Below are 22,909 nucleotides of genomic sequence, written 5' to 3'. Positions count from 1 at the left end.
TTGCATTCCTGGGATGAAGCCTACTTGATTGTGGTGGGTGATCATTTTAATGTGTTCTTGGATTCAGTTTGCAAGAATTTTATTGAGTATTTTTTATATTGATATTTATAAGTGAGATTGGTCTGAAGTTCTTTTTTGGTTGGGTCCTTGTGTGGTTTAGGTATCAGAGTAATTGAGGCTTCATAGAACGAGTTAGGTAGTGTTCCTTCTGCTTCTATTTTGTGGAATAGTTTGAGGAAAATTGGTATCAGGTTTTCTTTGAAGGTCTGATAGAGTTCTGCACTAAATCCATCTGGCCCTGGGCTTTTTTTGGTTGGAAGGTTTTTAATAGTGATTAAAAACCTATTTCCTTGTGTGATATTGGCCTGTTTAGATAGTTTACCTGCTCTTAATTTAACTTTGGTATGTGGCATCTGTCTAGAAAACCATCCATTTCATCTAGATTATCCAGTTTTGTTGAGTATAGACTTTAATAGTAGGATCTGATGATTTTTTGAATTTCTTCCATTTCTGTTGCTATGTCTCCATTTTTATTTCTGATTTTGTTAATTTGGATACTGCCTCTGGGCCCTTTAGTTAGTTTGGCTAGGGGTTTATCTACCTTGTTGATATTCTCAAAGAGCAAGCCTTTGGTTTTGTTGATTCTTTTTATTATTTTCTTTGTTTCTATTTGGTTGATTTCAGCCCTTAGTTTGATTATTTCCTGTCTTCTACTCCTCTTGGGTGAGTTTGCTTCTTTTTGTTCTAGAGCTTTCAGGTGTGTTGTTAAGTTGTTAGTGTTAGGTCTCTCCAGTTTCTTTACCAGGGCACTTAGTGCTATGAACTTTCATCTCAGCTCTGCTTTCATTGTGTCCCATAAGTTTGGATATGATGTGTCTACATTTTCATTAAATTCCAGGAAGTCTTTAATTTCTTTCTTTATTTCTTCCCTGACCAAGTTGTCATTGAGTAGAGAATTGCTCAGTTTCCATGTGTATGTGGGCTTTCTATAGTTTTTGCTGTTACTGAAGACCAGCTTCAGGCCATGGTGATTTGATAGGATGCATGGTATTATTTCAATCTTCTTGTATCTGTTGAGAGTTGTTTTGTGACGAATTATATGGTCAATTTTGGAGAAGGCACCATGAGGTGCTGAGAAGGTGTATTCTTTTGTTTTAGGGTGAAATGTTCTGTAGATATCTGTTAAATCCATTTGGTTTGTAACCTCTCTTAGTTTCACTGTGTCTCTGTTTAGTTTCTGTTTCAATGACCTGTCTGTTGGTGAGAGTGGGGTGTTGAAATCTCCCACTATTATCGTGTGGGGTTCAATGTGTGTTTTGAGTTTTAGTAAAGTTTCTTTTATGAATTTGGGTGCTCTTGCATTTGGGGCATAGATGTTCAGAATTGAGACTTTCTCTTGGTGGATTTTCCCCTTGATGAATATGAAGTGTCCTTCTTTGCCATGCTTGATAACTTTTGGTTGAAAGTCTATTTATCAGGATGGCAACTCCTACTTGTTTCCTGGGACTGTTTGCTTGGAAGACCCTTTTCCGTCCTTTTACTCTGAGATAGTGCCTGTCTTTGTTATTGAGGTGCGTTTCTTATATTCAGCAAAATGCTGGATCTTGTTTGCGTATCTAGTCTGATAACTTATGTCTTTTTATAGGTGAGTTGACTCCATTAATATTGAGAGATATTAAAGAGTGATGACTGTTGGTTCCTGATATGTTTGTTTTTGTAGGTGGCTTTATGTGCTTATAGCTCTCTGCTTTTGACTTTGTTCTGAGATGCTTAATTTCTTGTCCTGGTGCAGGCATCTTCCCTTGTGTTGGAGTTTTCCTTCCAGGATCATTTGTAGGGCTGAATTGGTAGATAGGTATTGTTCGAATTTGGTTTTGCCCTGGAATACTTTGATTTCTCCATCTATGTTGATTGAGAGTTTTGCTGGGTATAGTAGCCTGGGCTGGTATTTGTGTTCTCTTAGAGTCTGCATGATCTCTGACCAGGCTCTTCTGGCTTTCATAGTCTCTGTTGAAAAGTCTGGTGTAATTCTGATAGGTCTACCTTTGTATGTTACTTGGTCTTTTTCCCTTGCATTTTTAATATTCTTTCTTTGCGCTGTGCATTTAGTGTTTTGATAATTATGTGACAAGAAGAATTTCTTTTCTGATCCCATTTATTTGGTGTTCTATAGGCTTCTTGTACTTTTATGTCCATCTCTTTCTTTAGGTTGGGGAAGTTTTTCTTCTATGATTTTGTTGAAGACATTTTCAGGTCCTTTGAGCTGGGAATCTTTGTTCTCCTCTATTCCAATTATTCTTAGATTTGGTCTTTAAATTGTGTCCTGAATTTCCTGGATACTTTGGATTAGGAGTTGTTTATGTTTTGAATTTTCTTTGACAGTTGTGTCAGTGTCTCCTACCGTATCTTTTACACCTGAGATTCTCCCTTCTATTTCTTGCATTCTGTTGGTAATACTTACATCTGTAATTCTTTCCTCTTTCCTAGGTTTTTCCATTTCTCTTTCCTAGGTTTTCCATTTCTAGGTTTGCCTCCATTTGTGTTTTCTTTATTGTTTCTACTTCCACTTTTAGGTCTTGGATCACTTTATTCAATTCCTTCACCTGTTTACCTGTGTTTTCCTGTATTTCTTTCAGTGAGTTATTGATATCCTCTTTAAAGGACTCTATTATCTTCATGAGATAGAATTTTAGGACAGATTCCTGATTTTCAGGTATGTTGATGTATTCAGGGCTTGCTGTGGTGGGAGAACTGGATTCTGATGATGCCTACATATTTTGGCTTCTGTTGCTTATGGTCTTGCGCTTGCCTTTTGCCATCTGGATATCCCTGGTGTTTGTTGGTCTGGGTGACTGTATGGAGTCTGCCTCTTTTGTCCCTGGGTTGCTTCAGGTCTCCTGGTAGGCCTGTGGCCCTGGATGTATCTGACCACCTGTGGGACCTTCCAACTGGGGGCTCTTCACAGGGGCAGAGAAGCTGCTGATCTGTTGCCCTGACTGCAGTAGATCTCCTGGGAGGTCTTCAGACAACTTCTCTGAGTGCAGAGGGTCCTCAACTGTTCTGAATGCAGCGAGTCTTCTAGGATGGATCAGGATATGGAGTCTTCATGGGAGAAGACCAACTAGGGGTCTGTCCCAGCAGCAAGGACCAGGCTGAAGGGGTCGTATCATCATTTCTTATATTTTTATTACTGGTCTGAAGAGGTATCAAATGCTCAGGGTGAACTTACTGAGCACAGTAGGCCAATTAACAAATATAATATAAAATGAATTGTATTTATTTTACACTGATGCAATCATAAAATTTAATATTTTATTTATTTATTTATTTATTTATTTATTTATTTATTTATTTATTTATAATGGAGAGAGTGGCCCAAAAAGTCAGAAGTGCTTAGGGATGTCCCACAATGCTATAGTCAGAATCTGCTTCAATATATATTAGTCAGCAGACCCATCTTTGGGGTAACTGGACTATGATGTCTCCAGAATAGGAGTTTGCAGGAGCTTAGGGTAGAGTGTAGGCCCAATTGCCTAGCAAGAGCTTAGGAACCAGGACCTGGTCTTCCAAGACAAAGAAATCCTCCTGTCCTACCTAACATACTTTATGTATGCCACGTGAGTAAACCTTTCATAAATTTTCATACTTAATGTGAGCATTAAGGGATCTGGAAGAATAAAATCCATCAGAAAGAAAGAGGCACCATTTGACAAATAGACATTAGACATGAACAACTTAGAAAATGTGAACCATCCTTTTCTTGAGCGAGAGTCAATAGTTCTACCAAGATTGCTCTTGGCAAGGAAGTCCTGAGAATGGCAGCTCAACTCCTAGAATCTCTTCTAGCTACCTGATTTCCAAAGTAGAAGCCATCACTTTGTTTTTTTTAATTGGATATTTTCCTTATTTATATTTCAGACATTTTCCCCTTTTCAGGTCTTCCCTTTGGAACCCCCCATCCCATTCTCCCTCCACCTGCCTCTATGACGATGCTCCTCCACTGACCCACCCACCCACTCCCATCTTTCCACCCTGGCATTCCCCTACACTGGGGCATTGAGTGCTCTCAGGTCCAAAGGCCTCTCCCACTGATGTCCAACAAGGCCATCTTCTGCCATATATGAAGCCAGTGCCTTGGGTCCCTCCATGTGTATTCTTTAGTTGGTGGTCTAGTCCCTGGGAGCTCCAGGGGTCTGGCCTGTTGACACTGTTGCTCCCTCCATAGGGCTGCAAACCCCCTCAGCCCCTTCAGTCCCTTCTCCAACTCCTCCACTGGGGACCCTCGCTCTCAGTCCAATGGTTGGCTGTGAGCATCCACCTCTGTATTTGTCAGGCTCTGGCAGAGCCTCTCAGGAGACGTTCATATCAGGCTTCCATCAGCAAGCACTTCCCAGCATCCACAATAGTGTCTGGGTTTGGTGGCTGTATTTGGGATGGATCTCTGGATGGCCTTTCCTTCAGTCTCTGCCCCACACTTTGTCTTCATATTTCCTCCTGTGAGTATTTTAACCCTTTCCACTGTGCCTCTTTCATTCCCACAGGGAGAAGAGGGAAGTAATTTCAAGATGTCGTGGCCTGGTTCCATCCAAGGTGCCCTTTCCCAGGACACAGACCTTAAAAACTGGCAAGTCCGGTATGCTCATGGCATGTCACTTGAAATAGTGACACCATTTAGTGGTGCACTCACACATGGGGTCACACTTAGGAGTCTTTTCACTATTACCCAAGAAGGACTTTGCCATGGAACCTTCTTTCCATTTGAAGATATCTGGGTGACTCTTCAGCCCCTCCTGGCAATAATGCTAGTAACTAATATTTACAGAACATGTCTTGCATACTAAGGGCTTTCTTTACACATCTAACCCTGTTATGTTTGTTCAGTGTGTGCATATGTGCATACACAGAGTACCATATCACCCTAATGGATATTAGGATCTTAGAAGACAACTTGTGGAAGAATCTTTCTTTTCATTCTGTAGGGCCTGGGATCAACTTGATAGCCAAGGCTTTTACCCACTGAGGCATCTCAATGGTTCTCTTGTAGCAACCTTGTGGAGGTAATCTACAAAAAGATCTCGTTGAACATGCTTTATTATTTCATTTGTTATTTCAAAAGGCATTGAACTGTTATCAAACAGAAGTGGCATAGAAACAGCTGCTTTGTGGCTAATGTTCATCAAATCCTTACTACCCATCATGTGCCCATGCATGGATGCCCTATGGCATAGGTTCTGCTAGCATTTATGTTTTACAGCTGAGGAAGCAGAAGCAGGGTCTAGTGAAATAATTCACCAAAAGTCAAGTGTATTAAGCAGTGGAGTGAGCATTGAAAGTCCTGCAGCTTCCTCCAGAGCCACTGATGGACGTCTGGTATTCTTGCTGGCTGCCCACCCTCCTTTGTTTATGCCAAACTCTTGACTTGTATTTCAGCATCAGCGTCACCTCTTCATTCAGAGGTGCTGTCTCATGCTGGTCTGTCTATTCTTAGCCTTATTATTTCTTCTCCTTTCTCTTATTTCCTCTTTCACTGTCTCCTATGCTGAGTTTTATGTAAAAGAGTATGTCTTAGTTAGGGTTTTACTGCTGTGAACAGACACCATAACCAATGTAAGTCTTATAAAAGACAACATTTAGTTGTGGCTGGCTTACAGGTTCAGAAGTTTGGTCTAGTACCATCAAGGCCGGGACATTGAACATCCAGGCATGCATGGTGCAGGAGGAGCTGAGAGTTCTAGATCTTCATCTCAAGGCTGCTAGTGGAAGACTGATTTCTAGACAGCTAGGGTGAGGGTCTTAAGCCCTTTCCTACAGTGAACATCTACTCCAAAAGGCCATACCTCCTAATAGGGTCACTCCCTGAGCCAAGCATATACAAATCATTACAGAGTAGATGGCACAAAATTGTTAGAGCCCAAATGGAGCCCCGGTGTCAGATCCTAACAAGAACTATAATTAGAAGGGACTGTGGAGATGATCTTACATGGATATGGATAAAAATAAACAATGTCACAATAGAATCTTCCAGAACTGTCACACTGCACGAGAGTACCCAGCCTTATACAATAGCTACATCTATAAGGACATTTGCCCAACAATTGCTTGTTCAACCTTGGACTGACACCATCCCTATTATTGATCCACATAACCATGATAATTGTTTCAAAGTAAATTATGGAACCCTCCCCTTCCAAAAACCCCTGTCTTCATTTCCCTCCTTGAACATACCCATAATTTACCGTGACATGCCTACTCCCATGGCAATGTTCATTCCTGATTAAATCCATTATCTTCAGAGAATCTTTGTTTGTTATTCAGTTGACAATAGGGATGTCTCTTTAAAAATGTCTAGAGGTTCTAATTTGTATAAAAAGTAATGTCCCATAAAATCCATCCTGGTTCTGACTTTTCCCATTCAAATCTATGCTTTTAAATCCATCCATGTTGATTTATGTGTATCTAGTCCACAGCTTCTCACTGTTGCCTGGCATTTCATTCTCCAGTACATTTCACTTAATTGCCATCCCAATGATGGATCCCTGAGCTTAATCTCCTACTATTAGAACTAATAACACCATTGGTAAACATCCTCATACAGGTTCCCTTACAAGATGTGGACCGTTTCTGGGGTATGTAAGTGGAAATAGAATTTTGCTACTTCTGTAAGAGGTACATTATTTTCTTTAAGTGATATCAGTATATTTTGATTTTTTAAAACCCCCCTTTTCTGGTCTTACAACATAAGCAAAGACCTTCTCTGTCTTGTTTAATGGGGCTTCAGACAGCTGAGGCTACTTCTTCGCTGTTGTGTAGTAAGTCTTGATGGAGTCAGCCCTTCCCTCCTCTTGTAGACTTGACAGGTAATAGTTTCTGGGGTCACGAGTAACCTTTTCCTCCAGTAAGGTTTAGTTGTACTTTATTTTTGAAAGCTTACTATTTTATAGTGGGGATAGCTAAAATCCAGCTCTTGATTTTTAAAACATTGGCATCCCTTACATCTAAATAGCATACGAGCTTTACCAAAGACCCAAGGAGAGGTCAGTGGGTAAAAAAACCAGCAAAGCACAAGATACAACCATCTTGCCTCCAGGGTGATATATAGCAGTTCTCACTTGAGCATAGATGTTGCTCTAGTTCTTTTTATATTCTTAGAGCAAAGTGAAGTTCTTGGATTAAGTGCATATTTGGGTGAATTTGAGTGCTTAGGCATCGACCAGCCAGAAAGCAGTTTGGCATCGGGAGTCTATGTGCACTGTACACTATACACTGTGCACTGTACACCATTTTATTTATTTATTTCAAAAAGTTTTTAGCAAAGCCTCTCATCCTCATAAGGAAAATGTGCATTTGAAACCTCGGCAGTTTCAATGATGCCAGCGTGGCTTCATGACTGTAAGCTGCAGGAAACAAAAGAATGGATTCTCAGTGACAACAGATCATCCAGCAGACAGAGCCGGAAGAAGGAAACAATGGTGATAGTCTACCTCCCAAGTCTGTAATGAGCACCTGAGCCCATGCGCTTAGAAAGGAAAACAAGATATATGTGGCTCAGTCTTGGACGTGTTTCTGCTGGCAACTGCCTGGTCATTGCTTTGGGTGTGTGCACGGTAGCACATCTCAGTGTGTTTCAGGGGATGGTGTTTCTGGGGGAGAACGGCTCACTTTATGACTAGATCAACTAGCACATTCAATTTAGGCTCAGTCTCCCACATCTCAGGTGTTGGACCAAAGGCACTGAATTCCTTGCCATGGCTGGGCAGCCATGGCCTTTCATCCAACTGCTATTAAAATTCTCATTCCCACCTGGAAACCCCAAGGGCAGACAGTACTGTCCACATTCCCGTCTGCACCCGGATCTTCTGAGACCTATCACAATTTCCCATCAAAGCTCTGTTTACATCATTCTAGGTTTTAGCTAGTCTGCTCTTCAAAGCTTTTCCAAAATCCCCCTGCAAACTAATTCATAAGGCATCAAAATCCTCCTGCAAACCAATCCAGAAGGCACTTATATATTGTCAGGCAAGACAGTTATAGCAGAGATCACTCCACTTCTTGGTAGCAATTTTCTCTGATAGCTTTCCATTACTGCAACAAATGCCTGCTGTAATCAGCTTATAAAAAGAAAAGGTTTTCCTTGGCTTCCAATTTTGAAGTTTCAGTCCATGACCAGATGGCCAGCCATATTACTTTGGGCCTGCACTGACATATCTCATTATGGCTGTGTGGGTGTGGGTGTCACTATGTGGTGGAGCCAAATGTTTAATGATTACCTTAGGGCAGAGAAAGAGAGAGAGAGAGAGAGAGAGAGAGAGAGAGAGAGAGAGAGAGAGAGAGAGAGAGAGAGAGAGAGAGAGAGAGAGAGGGAGATTTACATCAACTTTCCAAGTGTCATGAAATTTCAATCTTCCACCAAACTTCACCTTGAAATCATAGAGAAAAAGCTTTCCCGGAAAGAAAGCGTCCACCTCAAGTCAGTTCCAAATGAAACGATGCAGCTCACTAACTTTTGCAACTCTTCGATGGGAAGGGGAAGCCAAGACCCCTAATCCTGATCATATTCCTATGAAAGATTCTTACAAATATGACTGAAAAGGATACTATTTAATTTTATTGAGCACTCCACAAAATTCTTTGTCCATTTTACATCCTTGGGCACAGCTGGTGGCTGCCCCATTGAACAGGTCTCTACCTGATTAACTGGCTTTCAGCCTGTGTGCTAGCCCCCCCTCCCCCTGATTAACTGGCTTTCAGCCTGTGTGGTATCCCCACCACCACCACCTCAGTTCTTCCCTCAGAAGCCCAAGTCTCCTCCTCCGTCTTCCCTTACTAGTTCTGGTCCTGCTCTGGGTCTCATAGCAGCATTTCTGAGCATCAAGCCCAGGCTCCCTTGCACAGGGAAAACAGGAAGAGCCTCATTTCTACTAGTGGATCCTGCATGACAGGGTATGTGGAGGGAAACTGGGGACCCCAGGAACAGTGAGTTCCTAGGTGTCCTCTTTCAACAGAACCTGTTCCTACACATTGTTAATCTGAGTAATAGATTCATCTTTTGAGCATATTGGGGCAGTTTTTCTTATATGCCACAGCTACAAGCTTCTTCCTTGAAGTTGAGAGGTGACATGGAGTAGAATCAGGAAAGGGGATCTTAGATGGCCCAGGAGAGACCGTTGGGACACATGTGACTCTCATCCACCACATAAATTACATGCAGTCTGAAGCTTTGCTCTTAGAGACAAATGGCAGGGATTATTATTTGGGTAACACTAAACAATCAACCAGATGTTTCCAAATCTCCTGCCTCAAGGTCTGGGCTATTGTGATGTTTATATTTCATCTTACTAGGTCCTGTGGATCTGAATAAATGCATTCTGGAGAAGTCTTTGAACAAACACTGAAGATGCCAGAAACCCTGGCTGTTGGCCCAGACAGAGTCCAGCAGAGGTGGGGTTTGCACTGGATCTACATGCTCGTTTCCTTATTAAATTCAAACATTCATTGAGGATATCGAAGTGAAGTTTTTACCAAAATCCAAACAAGACATGAAATTGGAAAAATACGGGAGACAGATATATTTTTGATAATACTGTAGCCTTCGGGGGACTCTCTAGGGCTTTAAATAGGGGTTATTGAGAAAGCGCTGCAGAGTCTACTGAGAATGCATTCCGTTCCTGGCCTCTCATGCTCCTGTTCCCAAGGGTCAGTGGGCAGCAAGCTATAATTACCCCACAAGTGGTTTTAATGACACAGGAGAGAATTCTGAAATCTTAGGTTGGACTGAATAGGCGCCTGTCTTCACTTGGGTGTGGTTCACAAATCTAGTTTTCTCCAGATAAAAACAGTCTTGAGAATTCCCGAGAGATGAGATTTCCTGAAGATGGAAATAGTTGTTATCTATTTTAAACAGCATGTAACCCTGGTCTTAAAGACCCCCCTCTTCCCCATCCGTCCTCTCTTTATGTGCTTAGACTTCTGAGGCAGAGATATAAAGGGTGTTTTCCATGTTACTTGGGCAAGTTTCCCTGTGAGCCTCTCTAACAGGTGTCCTCTCTGTCTCTGTCGCCACCTCTGCCCCTCTGTGTGTCTCTCTTTGTCAGTTTCTCTCTCTGTCTCCCTCTCTGTGTCTGTTTGTCTCTGTGTGTGCATGTGTGTGTGTGTGTGTGTGTGTGTGTGTGTGTGTGTGTGTGTGTGTCTGTGTCTGTGTTAGACAGGAAGTGTGTTTGGGGAGGTGGCAGTCACATCTAATCCAAACTATCCCTAGGTACCCTCAGCCTCTTGACTCTCCTACGATGAGGCCGATTAAGTTAACTCTGCCACGGGGGCTCTAGGAAGAGATGGCAGAGCAAGCAGATATTGTAGCCTGGCTTTCTAGTCTTCAGTGCCCTCCTGTAGGCCTGTTCCATCTGGAGCAAACACTGGCTAGGCTGCTTTTCCCCAAGAACCAGCAGAGGGAGCAGGGAACAGAAGCCAAGCTCATCCAAAGGCCTCAGATGGAGCATTAGCAATTCTGATGTCCATCTGTTTCTCTCTGATTCCGACACCAAACAAGTAAGAAAGGGCCCTCCTTAAATCTGTAGGCGGATTTATGTCCTGATCAGAGGACTTTGATCTCTCTTGGATTCCACACTTTGAATAGTGAGCTTCCTACAAAATTGCTATGAAGAGCAATCAGGTGCACAGGTTCTTATTGTGAGTCCTCCACATAAGGAAAACACCTAGGGAGGAAGGTGGCCTCTTAAGAAAGTGACCATTTGTTGAGAGATGATTTCAAGGACCAATCTGAACGGAGCCAGGTGGGAGAGACTTGGGTGCTTACCAGAAGAACAGGTTAGACATTAGGATGGACCTTTTGGCTGGTAAGGGGAGTCAGCATGGGGAGAGCTTGAGGAAATGCTAGAGAGGAAAATCTCCTTTTCATGGTCACCTGTTTTCTTTCCGCTTACGGTATAATCTATAGTGTAGATGTAGAGTGACACAAGTTGTACTCACACAGTTGAGGCTACTGACTGGGGAGACACCCACGTGTTGCCACCCAGACCAAGATATTGACCATTTCTAGCACCCCCCCAACTTCCTCTGTGTCACTTTCCAGCTGGTATTAGTGTCCCAAGGTCATCACCTTACTGATATCTGCCACCGTTGACATTTGGCCAGTTGCCGCATTCATTGGCATGCTCACTTTTGGGTTTGTTTGTCAATGTTGTGTTGGGCAGTAACCGTTCCTTCTTTCTTGAGGCTGGATAGCATGCCACAGTGTTGGGGCAAGTGGCCGGGGCCACCAGAGAGAAGAATTGGTAATGTTGAAGCAAGTCAAAAACCCCAGTAAATCTCATAACTGAGAATACCAGGCATTGGAATCAGCTCCCAGCCAGATTCTGCCTGTCCTGGAACACATACCCATGACACTCTTCTGAGAGGACCATGACAGCTGGTCATGTAGCATAAAAACCTAGAGTTCTCCGTGCTAATGAGGTATCTAGATAGGCCCTGAGTGTTCAGCCAATGAGCTTCCCTTTCTGGCCATTCCTTCCTGTAAAAGGTATTTAATCCCTGGTTCACCCTCAGTAAGATGTATGCATTCACATCTGCCATCAAATAAAGCGGTTAGGACGAGCAAGGACCATCTCCTTTGTCAAGGATAGCCACAGGGGAAGGCCTTTGTCCTAAAGAGCTGCACCTAAATCTTCTGCAGAAGGTCTTCTCTCTTTCAGCCACTCAGTACTCTCCGCACTCACTCAGGGCCAAGTCAGATTCTGCCCCATCTTAGGCTCAGGCATCTCCCTTCCTGCCTGGCACGTAGGGCAAGGGCTGACCCGCAGACCACCGCTCTCAACTTCTCTAGTTGCCCAGCAGCATCTGGGTACACAGGAGATTGAGAACTACAGCATCTGCCCAAGTCCTGGCTGTTTCTCAAGGGGGAAAAGACAGGCTGGGACCCCTATCTTAGAGTGTATGCTGCCTTCACCGAGCAGCATGCCGATGTCACTCCTGGCATCCCAGCACTGAGGCAGACATGCAGCCTGACACCACAGCCTGCATGTACTGCAGTGCTTGTCTATTCTTCTAAACAGTAAATTATTGACTTTTGATCAGTTCTTGACTATCATAAATGGAGCTACTGTGAACATGCGTTCTTGTGTAGGTCTCTGTGAGGACATGTACGCTCTCTGTTGAATATGTATTAAGAAATAAAAGCCACAGTTTATAGGACATGTTTCTGTGTAGCATTAGCCAAATCTGCTTAACAGTTTGGATAAGTGTTGAAACAATTTTTCCTCCTGCAAACAGTGAGGGGTCGTGTTGGATCCTGCTAATTAAAGGTTGCCGTCCTCCATGTCTGGACAGCTCTCTTGAGCTCATGCAAGGTAGAAGACTCCCTTTGCTCGGGGGTGGGGCACTTCCTCTTCTCTGCCTGATCTTGGGAGCCTGACCCCAATATCCTCTACGTGCAGAATGTCACAGCTGTGGTGAGATTACAGGTCCGGCTTCCTTTGTCCCAGTAAGAACCTGTCCAGCAAGCACCTAGAATTCCTGGAATGGCTCTCCATGGAAATGAGGCATTCTTCTGTACCCTAAGCTCTGGGCAATGATACTTATCCAGCACGGAAATCCCTACCCTCTTCCTCCAAAGTGTATAGCTGATTCGCCTGGAATGAGGTTGAGCTGCCTCTCTGAAGCTGATCCTGATAGTCCATCATTTTCTCCCTATTCAGGGGCCATCTGAACCCTGTCCTTCAACTCTGCTCCCTTTGTGTTCATGGGCCAGTAGCCAATGGCCCCTGGGGAGAAGGGAGGACCACAGTTGTGATGGAGAACTTTGAGGCTAGCAACCTTTGGCTACGTCACTAGCTTCATGCTACAGCTTTTTACACATTTTCCTGTAGGCTCCACTTAAGCCAACCTATTGCCCTGGGCATGGCCGAGGTCATGTTAGGGGGTTAACAGAACAGGATGTTGAGTATAGATGGAATTTATGGTCAGCAGCAGTGCATAGCCAATTCTGTGGATAAGTGGCACTTGTTGCTCTTGACTTGCAGCTCTGCTAGGCTTGTCATGTAGTGGCTGATACAACTTACTGAACTCTTATCAGGGTCCACTGTCCCCTCCAAACTTCAAAATAATGCAGTGTGATAGATAACATTATTCTTGTTTGGGAACTGAGAAAGCCTCTACCATGTTAGCACACCCCAGGCATACAGCTAGCAGGGAGAAGAGCTGGAGCTCATAGCCTTGTCTAAGTACAGATTTCATTCTCTTTCACTTTGCTATGCCATTTATTCTTTAGTAATTCATATTTTAGAAAAATCACAAAGTATATGTGTTGGCTAGTCTTGCTTTTTGTTTTTTGTTTTTTTTTTTTTTGTTTTTCGAGACAGGGTTTCTCTGTGTAGCCCCGACTGTTCTGGAACTCACTCTGTAGACCAGGCTGGCCACTCAGAAATCTGCCTGTCTCTGCCTCCCAAGTGCTGGGATTAAAGGCATGCGCCACCACCGCCCGGCATATTGGCTAGTCTTAATGTCACTTGACACAAGCTAGAGTTCTGAAAGGATATAACCTCAAGTGAGAAAATGCCTCCTCCTTCCTCCATAAGATCCAGCTGTAAGGCATTTTTTTAAAATTAGCAATTGACGGGAGAGGATCCAGCCCATTGTGAGTGGTGCCAAACCTAGGTAAGGTTGTCCTGTGTTCTTTACCCAGGCAGGTTGAACAAACCATGAGAAATAAGCCAGTAAGCAGCACCCCTCCATGGCCTCTGCATCAGCTCCTGACCCCAGGTTCTTGCCCTATTTGAATTCCTGTCCTGACTTCCTTCAGTGATGATGATCAGCAATGTGGAAGTATAAGCCAGATAAACCCCTTCCTCCTCAACTTGCTTTGTGATCATGAAGTTTCCTTGCAGCAATAGAAACCCCAATATGACAGAATACAAATAGAAACACAAAGAAGAGAAAGACGTGGCTGCAGCTGCTGTTCCATCCATCTCTTTCTTTTGAGATACCCACCGTTAGCACTATGTGCTTTCTGAGAATACTTGTGTGTTTATACACATCGACATTCCGAATGGCTTCCTCTGCCTTGTGCCATGCTTTCCTCATGCAACAATCTCCAGTTGTCCTGAAATTCTCCAGTTGAGAATGAGCAATGGCCACTCTACCCCCATCCCCTAGCTATATTGTGCCATTTCGTTGTTCCCTTGATGGACATTTAAGTTGTTCCTAATTATTTGTCTTTGTGACCAATATGGTCACACTTTCAACATGGTGGTATATCTATATGGTAAATATCTAGAGGTGAGGATGCTGCTGCACTTCTTAAGTTCAATTGTAACAAACCTGCCCTCCATGGGAATCAACCACAGAGAAATCCAGGAGAGAGACACCTGAGAGCATGTAGATATTTCACCAGCACACTGGCAGATCCAGTGTGTTCCATTTGCTCACTGTGAATGGAAGAATTCTGTCTCCTGCAAAGATGGCAGGTAGTTCCCATGGTGGCTGTAAGCTCCCCCCACATACTTCTCAGCACCACGGATGTCCCTTTAATTCTCTCTGCTTTGGTTCTGGTAGGAAGAACTTCCAGGCTTGACAATGAGGTTGAAGATGGGAAGTTCCTTTTCACCTTTGTCTACGTAGTTGAGTTGTGGCAGCTGAAGGTTGTCCAGTGTGTTTCTCATGCCCATGGTCAGGCTCCTGACAAAAGCAACTCAAGGGAAGAAACGTTCATTTTGGTTCATGGTTCCAGTAGAGGTTTGGTCTATGGTGGTTCATGGTGGGAATGCCATGAAAGGGAGAGTGCCTATGTTAGTGGGGGCAGTAGCCTCTGGGGATCCTCACATGCAAGCTCTACAGGAGGCAGAGAGCAAGTCCAAAAGCAGGGTCAGACTATAACCTTTAAATCATAGAGTGACCTATCTTTCCTAGCAGGCCCCATATCCTGAAACTTCGGCAGCTTCCTGAAGCCACTTATTGAGGATAAAGTGTTCAAATACAGGAGCCTGTGCAGGACCTTTCAGACTCAAGCCCTAATAGTGGGTGACTTGAGTTTAGTTATCACCATGTGCAACAGACACCTTTATCAGAGGTTCACAAGAATATTGTTCTTGTACCTTTCCTCCTTAGGCATTTCCCATCCACCTGTCTCCTTTCTTCCTTTTTTTGTGTAGTACCAGAGACTGAACCCAGGCCCTTGGAATTGCCAGAGAAGTGCTCTGTTAACCCTCAGCCCCACCTTATACCATAAAACAAAACTCATGTTGAAATTCCCATGAAAGGAAATGTAAAATCTCAACAATATTGTTAGAAGAGAATCCAGTGGGAGGGACCAGATGTGGACAACAATGGACGCACCACTAACTGTCTGAGATGAAGATCAAGAGCTAGGTGGAGAGCCCCTCAGTGAGAGGCAGGGATGCTTGCTGTCTCCATCCCCAGGCAGTATTGGAAGAGAAGAGCCTTTTCCAGGAGAAAGGGATTGTGCCAACCATGGGCTCCATTTACATTTTATCGACTTATTAAAATGAGAGCCAAATGTTTCATTCCTCTCAATTACATTTATTAAAGGAAACTAAAATCTTCTGAGGGCGAGGCTTATTAGAGCATATGGTCAACAGTCAGCCGTCGAGAGCCTGAGGCTGAGGATCATGAGAAGACAAGAGGTTGGGTTGTTAATAAACATTTGGAGGGCTTTTTCTGCCCTCCTAACAATTAAATAAAACAACTTCCTTCTTATGTGGAAGAACAGCCCCATTTAAACCAGAAAACCTAAGGAAAAACCAGACATAATCTAAGAGCTTCAGCAGTATCTACAACTGTGGACTTCAGTACGAATTAACCTTGTCCTGAAATTCTCTGTAGCTTTGGATTTATTTCTTGGTGGTTCTAATAAGTTTTCTGGGGATGGTTATGGATATTGGGGTCCATGAAAGACCCTACCAGTACTTGGTTCATGGACAAGGAAGCTGAATCTCTAAAACATCAAGTAGATGCCATGGTAATCATCTACAGAAGAGTTCAAATGGTGACGGATGAACAGGGAGGTAGCCGATGGACTGGGCTTGCCAGAAAGCATTTTAGGATGCTTTGATCCTCTGGGCTTTGATCTAAAGAATGGGTGGGGTCTGACCATGTGACAAGGAGAGAGAAGTGATGGAGTCAGGGGACACCTGCTGATGTATGCAGGCAAGAGGAGATGAACCCTAAAGAGATCGAACATAGTAGCTTGACTTTACAGAAAGGATCATTTAGGATGATGGCAAATGAAGTTAGAAGTGGGCTTGAAGATTTGGGAGAAGATGCCTAAATCATTTTCTCGCTATATGCCTAGAGTGTATGGGAAAAAAGTTGTGTTTCTTTTTTTTCTTTTCTTTTTTGTCATTTCTCAGATAGCTAAGCATTTAGCAAATCTAGCACAAGACCATGAGGAGAGGTCAAAGGCGTTAAGATTTATCAGGATGTTATTAGAGTGATGGATGCTGATTTGTCTGCAGATTCTCCACTCTGCTGGGAGACAGGGGGAGGGGCTTCTGAAGACTGACATTCAGGATTTCTTTTAGCCATTATAGGGATGACAGAATGTTTTTCTTTGCTTCTTCCATTCCCTTCAGATGAGAATAAAACCTTGATCTTGTCCAAGTTTGGGATAGGATATTTTTTCTTTGTACGGCTTCTAGTTTTAAAGTTTCTCATGATCTTCTTGTTGCTGTGAACACATTCAGGACATAGCAAATTATCTTCCACTCCTGGTTTTGGGATAACACAGGCTGGTAACAGGGAGAGAAAATTCATCCTTTGGGTAGTATCTGGAACCTAGGTCTGACCAGCAAGAAATTGCAGGCGAACCCAGCCTTTCTTATCTGCTGGGAGCTGCCTGCCATGGACAACACACCATCTGAATCCAATGGCTTGTGGCAGGAAGCCTCTACATTAGAGGGAAGAGGATATCAATTCATAGACATTGACTGGACAGCTCTCATGGCAATTCTTGTCCAGGCTGCAAATGTGGACCCTTTAGATGAAGCTAGAATTTCCAGGATACCACTCTCCTGCTTCCTGCTTTGGCAGCTGCTTGGAGGTCCGATTCCTCTGAAGACTATCTTGCATTTCTTGAGACCCTGCTTCATTCTGACCTCACGAGATGTGTTGTGAATATAACATTCTTGTTTAGATTATAATGTCTCCAAAGTCTCAAATAAACTACAACTTTCTTGCCATCTGTACTCAAGTTTTGATAATGACACCACTCCTGAAGAGTGTTCAGGGACACATCATTAATAGGAAGCAGGGTGGGTGGAGGACAGGTGCTTGGTATGATTCTTGTTGGGTGTTTGATTTCCTCATGCCTCATCAAAGAACGGGCTGGTGACTTGAGGTCTGTGGTTGAACCATAGGATATTCTGTGGTTGGCTCCTCCGTAAATGGGGCCAGCATTAAAACCACACTTTCTTCATCCAAGTCTTTCTCAGATTGGTTCTTGTTGTAAGTCTCCAGGCTGAAGGACGACATTTTCAGCCAGGCTTGGGAGAAGACAAAGGCAGAAGTTGAATGGATGCTGACTTCTCTTATAGGTAAAATCCGAAGTGGTGTTTCCTAAAGATGCTCTGGTGATACAGAATGCTGTGGATCTTGAGCTAACTATTCTCCAAACATCTCCTGTCTTGTGCTTTGTGATCACCACTGGAGATCTGTACAAGAGAGTGTCAGCTCTCTCCAGGCTATGAAGAACTCCCTGTCTCACAAGGGAGATTTGGTTCAAGGTGGAAGCCAAGAAAGAGCAGTCAAGTGACAGAAGTCCTGGTGTGGAAGGATGAAAAGACATACCCTTGAATCAAGATATTTGTGGAAAATTTAGAATATACAAGGTGTCTTAGTGTCTTACTGCTGTGAACAGACATCGTGATCAAGGTAGCTCTTATTAGGACAACATTTAATTGGGGCTGGCTTACAGAGTCAGAGGTTCAGTCCATTATCAAGGCAGGGAGCATGGCAGTGTCTGGCAGGCACTGTGCAGGAGGAGCTGAGTTCTACATCTTCATCTGAAGGCTGATGTTAGGAGAAGACTGGCAACCAGGCAGCTAGGATGAGGATCTCAAAGCTCACCCCCACAGTGACACACTTCCTCCAACAAGGCCACACCTACTCTAGCACCTACTCCACAACTACTCCTTCCAATAGTTCCCAATAGTGTCACTACCTTGGTTAGGCATATTCAAACCACCACACGGATAGAATTTTTGAATAAGGAATTGAGAAATCACGAGTAGTGTTGGGATTCTGATACTAAAGTGGGGATTTCCACTATGCATTACGTATTAGATCCTCCCTGCGAACTCAATACATGGGTTTTCTCAACTCTAACATGGTTTGCCCATTCTTTCTTCTTCCTTGTCCTCATCCTCGTCCTCTTCCTCTTCCTCTTCCTCTTCCTCTTCCTCTTCCTCTTCCTCTTCCTCTTCTTCTTCTTCTTCTTCTTCTTCTTCTTCTTCTTCTTCTTCTCCTCCTCCTCCTCCTCCTCTTCCTCGTCCTTCTTCTCCTCCTCCTTCTTCTGTATGAACACAATTCTCTGCACAGTAGATTGGCAACTACCACACCACATGCCAGCTACATCAATCAGACTGCCAGTCTCCTGGGGATCAAAACTGCCCTAGCTGAGAATCATTGTCCCACAAGGTAGATGTACCATAAACCTCATATAAGTCCGAGGACAGTGAAGTGACTCCCTTAGTGTGATGTGGTTAGACAATGCTGGAAACAAGCTCCGAATCCAATCAGTGTGGCCAAGCAGCTTTGGGGGAGGCTGTTAAGGGTCATAAAGAGAATCATTCCAGCTAGGAACCGAGGAGAAAAGGCTGTTGAGCTGGAGATCCTGGAATGTAATTTTTGTCTGTACCTTTCTGAGTGGCAAGGTGTCAGTGCCCTACCCAGAAGGAAGAAACAACTGGCTAACTACAATTCTATCAGAATAACAACTCTGAATATTTAAACATTAAAGAAAACATTCTTTTTCTTACAATGCTAGGCTCTCATTTTAGAAGTGATTATTTAGTGTGCTTTGGATTAAAATGCATTTGGTGGATTAAAAGTTGATAAGCTAATAAAAACATGCTTTCCTGTAATTCTAGAGATGATGTTTGCTCTTCCCCAAATCAAATTCAGGCCTCATATGGCTTCTGTCACATCTATTGATCTGTTAGTTTGTCTCACATTGGAGTATTATAAACAAGATTTATAAGCCCAAACACCTGGTGAACCAGTTAAAAATCATGTTACTTCTCAGGGCATCTCTCTTTGCATGTTCCAACTGGCTTGACGCTGTTTCTGAGTATTCAATTATTTATTCAACAAAGTGATATTGCTAATTTGAGAGTGCTGAGTTTGGAGCCAGGGACATGGAGATAAGACAGCTCTGTACTCGAGAAGATGGAGTCTGATGATAGTCCAAAGTGAGCATGTGCACCAAGGAATTCTTCCAAAGACATCCTGAAAGTTATGGCAGGGCTTCTCTGCATGGAGTGTAGGCTGCTCCAGGAAGAAGACACAGAATATGCCAGGGAAGCATGGCAGCTTGAGATGTTAAGGATGCTGCATATCAGTCTGCAAGGGAGAAAATAGGTAAGGATCCCGGCAAGTTGTATCCTGCAGGGTTTCTGTTTTTTGGATTCCCAGTCCAGCACCACCTTCATGTGTCAAGTCCTCCTACAAAGCCTCTTCCAACACTGCCTGTCTCTCTTCCTTCTAGGATTTTCATGGACCTCATGGCCCAGAACCTTGTTTTGATAATTTAGCTTTTGTCAGTAGAAAGCATGTGCTTCCTGACATTCAGGAGGCTGGGTGCCAAGTTCAAGGCCTGTTTCTTAGATACTTTAACAAGACTCAATCTTTTAAAACCAGTTTTAAAAGCTCTCTCTCTCTCTCTCTCTCTCTCTCTCTCTCTCTCTCTCTCTCTCTGTGCGTGTGCGTGCGTGCGTGTGTGTGTGTGCGTGTGTGTGTGTGTGTGTGTGTGTGCATGCATGCTCGTGCGCGCGTGTGTGTGTGTGTGCGCGCGCGTGCATGTGCGTGTGCGTGTGTGTGTGTGCGTGTGTGTGTGTGTGTGTGTGTGTGTGTGTGTGTGTGTGTGTGTGTGTGTGTGGTGGGGTTCAGCTCAGTAGTAGAGCATTTGTCTTGCATTTGCAAGGCCCTAAGTTCAATTTCTAACAGCAAAGAAGTATAAGAGGAGGACGAGGAGGAAGTCGGGTTGAATGGAGAAGGGGAGTGGACCGGGAGAAAGTGCTGTTCCATCCTCAAACCTGATCCTCCTCCTTCTGTACCTTGTATCCTGTGGAATGATATCAACATAATTTCACATGTCATCTCAAAATTAGGCTGCATTCTAGAATTCATTCTTCCTCCCCAGTCATATCAGATATCAAGCCTGGTAGGGCATTCCATCAAATTATTTTGAGAACCTGAAGCTTCCTGTTCATCTGTCTTCATTGTTAGTTTGGGGATTCATTTTCTTTCACTGACAGAGTTAACCTTAATCACCATTCTTGTCTCACGGGAAGTCTCAATATCTTTTTAACCTCCAATCCTGACCTTGCCTTTCTTTGCTTATACCACTCAGCCAAATTTCCAAGGTAACATTTAAAATCTTTAAGTGAGACCTCAAAGCGCTTCATAGCTTCATTCTATTACTCTTCCTAATAATTTCTCAGTAATAGAGACCCTGCAATGCAGGGATTCTATGGAGCTTGATGAAATGAATCAAGTGCTTTGATTCTGTGAATATGACATGCAGTATGGTTTTAGCGTAGAGTAAGAATCTATGTTTTCCTGCACCTAGTCTGCTTGTTTTTCAGATTGACGGGGTCTAACCTGAGACCCTTCTCCATGTTCTGACACCACTTATTTTCTGTCCCTGAGACAAAAAGGTGAATTCCCTGTACTGTCAGCAGATCATTATCGAATGTTCTGCCTTATCTCTCAATAGATGCCAGGCATGCATGGCCTTCCTTTTATTAACAGGCTTTCCTGATCTCATAAAAAGGAGACTTAGAGCTTTATCCTAGTGTATTTGTGAGAAAATAGAGCACTAATAGATCTTTATTTGGTGCTAATAAATTGATGTAACCCAGCAATGTTTGTTGCACCATTTATTACTTGATTAACAACAACAGTATCTTATGCATTAGTACGTTTAAAATATAGAAAGTGCTTCCTCATGTGGCTTCTCATTTTTAATATTCTGTCTCTGAATATTCAGTCTGGTGGGACTGAAATATCAGCTGTCATTATCTGAGAGGCATTTCAGCGAGCGTCGAGTGGGTTCTTACCCCAGTGCCTATCAGACAGAGGTTGTGAAGTCTTTTTTGATTAACAATTTCTGTTTGTAACACTGAAGTTTCCAAAGTGTTCTCCTGTATTTTTTCTTTTCTTTTATTCAAAGAAAGTATTCAAATCCCACCTCTATTCCTTTGATTTCTTAACTTACTCCCAACACTTGAAAAATAATTTCAAATGATAGTAGCTAAGATTCCTTTTCTTTTGGGAACTTTAGAAAGATTAGTAAAACATACTGTCTCAGTGTTCAGCACCCTGGACAGTGACCAAACCGTTCCCCAACACTTTCTTTTTACCCAAGTCAATTCTTCAAATTCTTAGCTGAATTTCACTTTTGCTAGATGTGGTTTAAATGGTACATCTATATAGTTCTCACATGCCTTTAACTAAAAATTTTAATAATTCTCTGAGTGACCTAAGGGCATACTTGCTGTTCTTGGGTGTCACAAGATCATTTCAGCCCAGAGAACTCTGTCCAGTTTTTCATACTTTATCAACAACACAATGTTGGTGATAACACTTAGCCCAGAGTTGCTGCTATACATATTGAAGATTTATTTTATGTAATAGGTATACAATAGTCACTCACTTATTGAATTGTGAAGTTAATCAAAACATAGGGAAGAAATCAATATTGAATACAATGATGACCAAGGAATTAATCCATATAAAATTTTCAGTCTTAGTATATATAGCATAAAACATCACACTCTCTAGGACCTAATGTTGGTATTTAGTATATTAGTTGGTATTTAGTATTTTTTATATTGATAAAAAAGAAGTCCCCCAAGGACAAAACTCAACAATCTAGGATGTTGCAGACATTTTAATAAATGTTTATTGTGTCAAATTTCCTTTCAGAGTTTAGACAGAGCAATTTACAAAAAAATAGGCCACACAATTCTTTTAGGAATTGGTTCCCTAAGGGATGAGACAGGTCATAGTCTAGTAGACTGTGGGTTATTTATTGAGCAGTCATGAAATCCTCTTAAAATCTAAGAATCTCCTTTTGAATTTACCTTTTCATTTAAAATAAGCCTCTACAGATTCATAGGATATTGCAAAGTCAGTACAAAAGGCCCTGTGTCCTCAACACCCAATGCTCCAGAAACCTTGCAGGTTGTGATGGTAGAATAGTGTAAAATCTCAGTGCTGATAGCAGTACAGTATGTGTATATAGTTCTTCTTCTGAATCTTAACCTTGATTCTCTGAGAAAGTGGGGGAGGTGTTTCGGTAGAGGCAGTAGAAAGGCTGCCCCGAGCACACATTGGCTGAAGAGCAACTGGTTGGAGTTTGTCGGCCCCTCTCCTGCACAAGGGACCTCACAAGTGATGTCCAAGCAAGATGGCACATTATCCAGGATTGTTACACTCCTCAGGCATGGATTGTAGGTAGGACATTTCAGACCTTGGAGTTTCCAAATCCTGAAGTGAGTTTTGTTTTCCTGGCACTTGGACATTATTTTACCCCAGACTATAATTCTTTAATGGCTCACCAATCCTAGTCTGAACTTGGTGTCCTTATTGGGGTCATGGCCACAGTATTCCAAGAGCCCCATCTACACTTACTAGAAGGAACAAATGAAGAGCCAAGTGTGGC

At 42.9% G+C, this 22,909-nt stretch overlaps 1 pseudogene; it reads right to left on the bottom strand.

Annotated features, from left to right (window-relative positions):
* Positions 1 to 16,440: 16,440 nt before the first annotated feature.
* On the bottom strand, positions 16,441 to 17,496 carry LOC116073691 (annotated as a pseudogene).
* Between the last annotated feature and the right edge of the window lie 5,413 nt (positions 17,497 to 22,909).

The sequence above is a fragment of the Mastomys coucha genome, unplaced genomic scaffold, assembly GCF_008632895.1.
Source record: "Mastomys coucha isolate ucsf_1 unplaced genomic scaffold, UCSF_Mcou_1 pScaffold23, whole genome shotgun sequence".
NCBI classification, from domain to species: domain Eukaryota; kingdom Metazoa; phylum Chordata; class Mammalia; order Rodentia; family Muridae; genus Mastomys; species Mastomys coucha.
Note: the sequence above shows the minus strand (reverse complement) of the source record. Positions and strands in the feature narration are given on the sequence as shown.